General features: G+C 49.9%; 1 non-coding gene across 1 annotated transcript; it reads left to right on the forward strand.

Moving 5' to 3' along the window:
• Window positions 1-4,690: 4,690 nt before the first annotated feature.
• On the forward strand, window positions 4,691-4,763 carry trnaf-gaa (transfer RNA phenylalanine (anticodon GAA)). The gene has a single exon. It is a non-coding gene; the product is annotated as a tRNA-Phe (tRNA).
• Window positions 4,764-5,771: the final 1,008 nt, after the last annotated feature.

Raw genomic sequence — 5,771 nt, forward strand, 5'->3', positions numbered from 1 at the left:
GATTAGGATTGGAATTGGGATGAGGATTAGGCTTGGGCTTAGGATTTGGCTTAGGCTTGGGCTTAGTCTTAGGATTTGGATGAGGATTAGGATTAGGCTTAGGATTTGGATTAGTATTAGGATGAGGATTCGGCTTGGGCTTAGGATTGGATTTAGGCTTAGGATTAGGATTAGGCTTAGGCTAGGGATTAGGATTAGGTTTAGGCTTAGGATTGGAATTAGGATGAGGATTAGGCGAAACTCTAAGTTTTGGATCTGGATTAGGCGAATCTCTGCGTTTTGCGCGTTTGGGATTAGGATGAGGCGAATCTCTGCGGTTTGTGCATTTCGAGGTAGGATTAGGCGTTTTGTGCGTTTGGGATTAGGATTAGGAGAATCTCTGCGTTTTGTGCGTTTGGGATCAGGATTAGGCGAATCTCTGCGTTTTGTGCATTTCGAGGTAGGATTCGGCGTTTTGTGCGTTTGGGATCAGGATTAGGCGAATCTCTGCGTTTTGTGCATTTCGAGGTAGGATTAGGCGTTTTGTGCGTTTGGGATTAGGATTAGGCGAATGTCTGCGTTTTGTGCGTTTGGGATCAGGATTAGGCGAATCTCTGCGTTTTGTGCGTTTGGGATCAGGATTAGGCGAATCTCTGCGGTTTGTGCATTTCGAGGTAGGATTAGGCGTTTTGTGCGTTTGGGATTAGGATTAGGCGAATCTCTGCGTTTTGTGCGTTTGGGATCAGGATTAGGCGAATCTTTATGTTTTGTGCATTTCGAGGTAGTATTAGGCGAATCTCTGCACTTTGTGCGTTTGGGATCAGGATTAGGCGAATCTCTGCGTTTTGTGCGTTTGGGATCAGGATTAGGCGAATCTCTGCGTTTTGTGCATTTCGAGGTAGGATTAGGCGTTTTGTGCGTTTGGGATCAGGATTAGGCGAATCTCTGCGTTTTGTGCATTTCGAGGTAGTATTAGGCGAATCTCTGCGTTTTCTGCGTTTGGGATCAGGATGAGGCGAATCTCTGCATTTTGCGCATTTCGAGGTAGGATTTGGCGTTTTGTGCGTTTGGGATCAGGATTAGGCGAATCTCTGCGTTTTGTGCATTTCGAGGTAGGATTAGGCGTTTTGTGCGTTTGGGATTAGGATTAGGCGAAACTCTGCGTTTTGTGCGTTTGGGATCAGGATTCGGCGAATCTCTGCGTTTTGTGGATTTCGAGGTAGGATTAGGCGTTTTGTGCGTTTGGGATTAGGATTAGGCGAATCTCTGCGTTTTGTGCGTTTGGGATCAGGATTAGGCGAATCTCTGCGTTTTGTGCATTTCGAGGTAGGATTAGGCGTTTTGTGCGTTTGGGATCAGGATTAGGCGAATCTCTGCGTTTTGTGCGTTTGGGATCAGGATTAGGCGAATCTCTGCGTTTTGTGCATTTCGAGGTAGTATTAGGTGAATCTCTGCATTTTGTGCGTTTGGGATCAGGATTAGGCGAATCTCTGCGTTTTGCGCATTTCGAGGTAGGATTTGGCGTTTTGTGCGTTTGGGATCAGGATTAGGCGAATCTCTGCGTTTTGTGCATTTCGAGGTAGGATTAGGCGTTTTGTGCGTTTGGGATTAGGATTAGGCGGTTCTCTGCGTTTTGTGCGTTTCGAGGTAGGATGAGGCGAATCTCTGCGTTTTGTGCATTTCGAGGTAGGATTAGGCGTTTTGTGCGTTTGGGATTAGGATGAGGCGAATCTCTGCGTTTGTGCATTTCGAGGTAGTATTAGGCGAATCTCTGCGTTTTGTGCATTTCGAGGTAGGATTCGGCATTTTGTGCGTTTGGGATTATGATTAGGAGAATCTCTGCGTTTGGGATCAGGATTAGGCGAATCTCTGCGTTTTGTGCGTTTCGAGGTAGGATTAGGCGAATCTCTGCGTTTTGTGCATTTCGAGGTAGGATGAGGCGAATCTCTGCGTTTTGCGCATTTCGAGGTAGGATTTGGCGTTTTGTGCGATTGGGATCAGGATTAGGCGAATCTCTGCATTTTGTGCATTTCGAGGTAGTATTAGGCGAATCTCGGCGTTTTGTGCGTTTGGGATTAGGATTAGGCGGTTCTCTGCGTTTTGTGCGTTTCGAGGTAAGATGAGGCGAATCTCTGCGTTTTGTGCATTTCGAGGTAGGATTAGGCGTTTTGTGCGTTTGGGATTAGGATTAGGCGAATCTCTGCGTTTTGTGCGTTTGGGATCAGGATTAGGCGAATCTCTGCGTTTTGTGTGTTTGGGATTAGGAGAATCTCCGTTTTGTGCGTTTGGGATTAGGATGAGGCGAATCTTTATGTTTTGTGCATTTCGAGGTAGGATTCGGCGAATCTCTGCGTTTTGTGGATTTCGAGGTAGGATTAGGCATTTTGTGCGTTTGGGATCAGGATTAGGCGAAACTCTGCGTTTTGTGCATTTCGAGGTAGGATTAGGCGTTTTGTGCGTTTGGGATCAGGATTAGGCGAATCTCTGCGTTTTGTGCATTTCGAGGTAGTATTAGGCGAATCTCTGCGTTTTGTGCGTTTGGGATCAGGATTAGGCGAATCTCTGCGTTTTGTGTGTTTGGGATTAGGAGAATCTCCGTTTTGTGCTTTTGGGATTAGGATGAGGCGAATCTTTATGTTTTGTGCATTTCGAGGTAGGATTAGGCGAATCTCTGCATTTTGTGCCTTTCGAGGTAAGATTCGACGTTTTGTGCGTTTGGGATTAGGATTAGGCGAATCTCTGCGTTTTGTGCATTTCGAGGTAGGATTAGGCGTTTTGTGCGTTTGGGATTAGGATTAGGCGGTTCTCTGCGTTTTGTGCGTTTGGGATTAGGATTAGGCGAATCTCTGCGTTTTGTGCATTTCGAGGTAGTATTAGGCAAATCTCTGCGTTTTGTACATTTCGAGGTAGGATTAGGCGTTTTGTGCGTTTGGGATTATGATTAGGAGAATCTCTGCGTTTGGGATCAGGATTAGGCGAATCTCTGCGTTTTGTGCATTTCGAGGTAGGATGAGGCGAATCTCTGCGTTTTGCGCATTTCGAGGTAGTATTAGGCGAATCTCGGCATTTTGTGCGTTTGGGATTAGGATTAGGCGAATCTCTGCGTTTTGTGCGTTTCGAGGTAGGATGAGGCGAATCTCTGCGTTTTGTGCATTTCGAGGTAGGATTAGGCGTTTTGTGCGTTTGGGATTAGGATTAGGCGAAACTCTGCGTTTTGTGCATTTCGAGGTAGTATTAGGCGAATCTCTGCGTTTTGTGTATTTCGAGGTAGGATTAGGCGTTTTGTGCGTTTGGGATTATGATTAGGAGAATCTGTGCGTTTGGGATCAGGATTAGGCGAATCTCTGCGTTTTGTGCATTTCGAGGTAGGATGAGGCGAATCTCTGCGTTTTGTGCATTTCGAGGTAGGATGAGGCGAATCTCTGCGTTTTGCGCATTTCGAGGTAGGATTTGGCGTTTTGTGCGTTTGGGATCAGGATTAGGCGAATCTCTGCGTTTTGTGCATTTCGAGGTAGTATTAGGCGAATCTCGGCGTTTTGTGCGTTTGGGATCAGGATTAGGCGTTTTGCGCGTTTCAACGCATTTGAGGTTTCCGGTGCAAGCGCTCCTACCACTGAGTCCAGTTAAACGCCGTGAGCTTGTAGTGGTTTGTATGCTTCGGCTGCACTTGGCGCTTTCATTCGAAGTCTTGCGGCCCTCGCTGGACAAGGCACAAGAAACCCCATCGCGCGAGAAACGGCCACTGGTACCAGAATGAGTAACAGGCCCATCGATAGGCACAGCTGCTAAGGGAGATGACCCATGGCTGAGTCAGCCCTGCAGCTTTTGGGACAGAACAAACGAACCCCTCCAGTTGAGGTGTACGCCATCACGCGTGAAAAACCTGGGCCTCTCCCAGAAATCGTCCCCGTTATTAACACACGATATGCGATGAGAGCGGCACCACGTCTCCAAGCACCTGTTAAAGGACACCAGTCTGCTGTACGCTATGTCCCCCATGAAGAGTCTGGGTAAAGGACCAGACACTATTAGATTATGACATTTCCCTCTGGCCTTATTACACACAGAAATAAAGTGGCTCTTTAACACCCCAGACTGATGATAACGAATATCATTACCACCAACCATTACTCACCCGAGTCTTCCAGAACGCGTGGCTTCCAGCCAGATGAAACGACTGCAGAGTCGATCGCTGGCCTTCGGGCCGACGAGCTCTGGTACCGAGTACACTTGCGATGAGCGTGCTTGCGTTCGAGCACGGTGCTTGTTTCGCAACAGCGCTTTGCGGCAAAAAAAGCGGGAGGCTGCAACCCACGTGCCGCTCAGCACGGGGGCTTTCGCCTGCTCCGTCACCGGCCTGGGTTGTTTCACCTCTCCCCCGACGACGCGGTGCGCCGAGGCTCCCCGGGAGGCACCGTGTCGACGCTGACCGTCACCAGGACTCCTGTTGGCCATACGTCTCCCCTTGCCTGTGAAGGGGGAGTCCATGTGTCGCTGAACAAATGCCAGCGCCTCCACTGTGGAGAAAGGCACAAAACAAACCAGCGTAAAAAGTAACGAGCCGGCCGTTTCAGATCGATGCTCTGAGTTCCTGCTTTGCCAAGTTGTCATTTCAAGTCACCGTCTTCCTCGTTAGACGCTGCTGTCGTGTTGCAAAGCGACCGTTTTGGATGCCGACATTTCGGGAGTGGAGAGGGTGCCCGGTATGCCTGCCGTAGTAGCTCAGCTGGAAGAGCGTTAGACCGAAGATCTAAAGGTCCCTGGTTCAACCCTGGGTTTCGGCACGTTCTGATGTGACGTGGCAGGGGGTTTGTGTCAACAGCTGCCTTTCCCTCTTCCTTTCCTTTTCAAAGGGAACCGCTCGTTTCAACACGCTCACGAAGGCGTGCTGGAAAATGCTGGCACGCGTGCTCCGTCAGCAAGTCCGCTCTGCTCCGACCCAACGGTCCGAACTTCTCGCAGGTCAGTCCAAAGAGCAAGCCGTCATCCCTGTAACAGGGGCTCTTGCCTCAACTGGACGCACGCTTCTCGTCTTTGCCGGTTCCTTGAAAGCGCTACTCACCTGTTGACAGAACTAAGCGCTTTTTTCTCGCCTGCCCCCTTCAGGATCTTGGTGTAAAAGGTGTGTCCATGGGCGGCCTCTCATTTCCTGTTTCTCGCAAGCTCTTTAGCGCCTCAGCTAATTAGTGACTCTCCTCAGTCACACATCAGGGGTCTGCGTCTTCCCCTGCTCTGTCACCGGCCTGGCTCATTTCATCTCTCCCTCAACAATGCGGTGCACCGAGGCTCCCCAGGAAGCACCATGCCGACGCTGAGTGTCACCAGGACTCCCACGCGCCAGAGCGCACGCAAATACCGGAACCCCCAACTCAAGCAGCGCAGCAACCTCGGTCTCCCGCACACAAAGGTTACAGCCATGCGCCGCCAAGTCCTCCGTAACGGAGGATTGCACACCGCCCAGCTACTTGTGTACCTTTTCGTATTAAGTAAAAGCACCTCTGGGCAGAGGGCCGGCTACCTGCAGAGCATAGTCAGCAGGACTCAAACCTGCACAGGGAGAACCCAATGAATTTCAAGCCCATCACCTTAACCACAACTACCTCAAAGGCACCCTGGCCACAGTCCAACCCAGTTGACCCCACCAACTGTGCCACAGGTAGCCAGCTGCAGACCTGTCAGGAGTGGGATTCAAACCCACACCTCTAGCAGAGACTGCAATCTTAATGCAGCACCTTAGCCCGCTCAGCCACCCTGACCCACAGAAGCACCCCTTGTCACGCGGCTTGGGGAGA

The sequence above is a fragment of the Scleropages formosus genome, unplaced genomic scaffold (genome assembly GCF_900964775.1).
Source record: "Scleropages formosus unplaced genomic scaffold, fSclFor1.1, whole genome shotgun sequence".
Taxonomy (NCBI): domain Eukaryota; kingdom Metazoa; phylum Chordata; class Actinopteri; order Osteoglossiformes; family Osteoglossidae; genus Scleropages; species Scleropages formosus.